The following is a 1106-nucleotide window of genomic DNA, read 5'->3' as shown; positions in this document are numbered from 1 at the left end:
AGAGAGAGAGAGAGAGAGAGAGAGAAAGAGGAGAGAGAGAAAGAGGAGAGAGAGGAGAGAGAGAGAGAGAGAGAGAGAGAACAGCCCTTCATACGGGAACAATAAAAGTACCGATCAGCCCTTAGAGGACAGAGATGAGATGACACATCTAGGCTGCATCCCAAATGTTACATAGTGCATTATGTTTGATAGGCTAGAGGATGCCATTTGGAAATACCCCTTTGTCTTCTATGGTAAACAGATCACTTTCTCTCAGTTACACGGACGTTTTGTTTTGCATGGCAGATGTCCTTTGAACAGACTGCTCCGTGAGATGGAACAAGGCTATCGTTTGCTCTGTGAGATGGAACAAGGCTATCGTTTGCTCTGTGAGATGGAACAAGGCTATCGTTTGCTCTGTGAGATGGAACAAGGCTATCGTTTGCTCCGTGAGATGGAACAAGGCTATCGTTTGCTCTGTGAGATGGAACAAGGCTATCGTTTGCTCTGTGAGATGGAACAAGGCTATCGTTTGCTCTGTGAGATGGAACAAGGCTATCGTTTGCTCTGTGTGGTCCGATGGAACACAGCGCTGTCTCACTCAAGGCTTTGTGATGTATCTCTCTGTCTGATGGTCACAGGGCTGTTCGGTATCTATCCAGTACACTCGTTTAGAAAAAAGAAAAAAGGTTCCTTACAGAACCAAAAAGGATTCAATCACTTGCTTCATATAGAACCCGTTTATACGGTTCTTTGATCAGAACCCTAGAGGTTCTTCTTCGTTGGACCAAAATGGTTCCATTTCGATCCCTGCATGCTGCCATTTATGAATTATGGCTTCGACTACTAAATATATATATATTTTTTTTTGTTGTTGCTATAATTCACAAAACAATGAAATAAATAGACATAAGAAAACATAGTTTTAAAAATGTCATTATATGCAAACGTAGTTTGTACACTGCTGCTACTCGCTGTTTGTCTGTTAACTATGCTTAGTCTCCCAGGTGGCGCAGTGGTTAAGGGCGCTGTACTGCAGCGCCAGCTGTGCCATCAGAGACCCTGTGTTCTCGCCCAGGCTCTGTCGTAACCGGCCGCGACCGGGAGGTCCGTGGGGCGACGCACAA

Source organism: Oncorhynchus tshawytscha, linkage group LG14 (assembly GCF_018296145.1).
Source record: "Oncorhynchus tshawytscha isolate Ot180627B linkage group LG14, Otsh_v2.0, whole genome shotgun sequence".
NCBI lineage: Eukaryota > Metazoa > Chordata > Actinopteri > Salmoniformes > Salmonidae > Oncorhynchus > Oncorhynchus tshawytscha.
The sequence above is the reverse complement of the archived record's forward strand: the minus strand, read 5'-3'. Positions refer to the sequence as shown.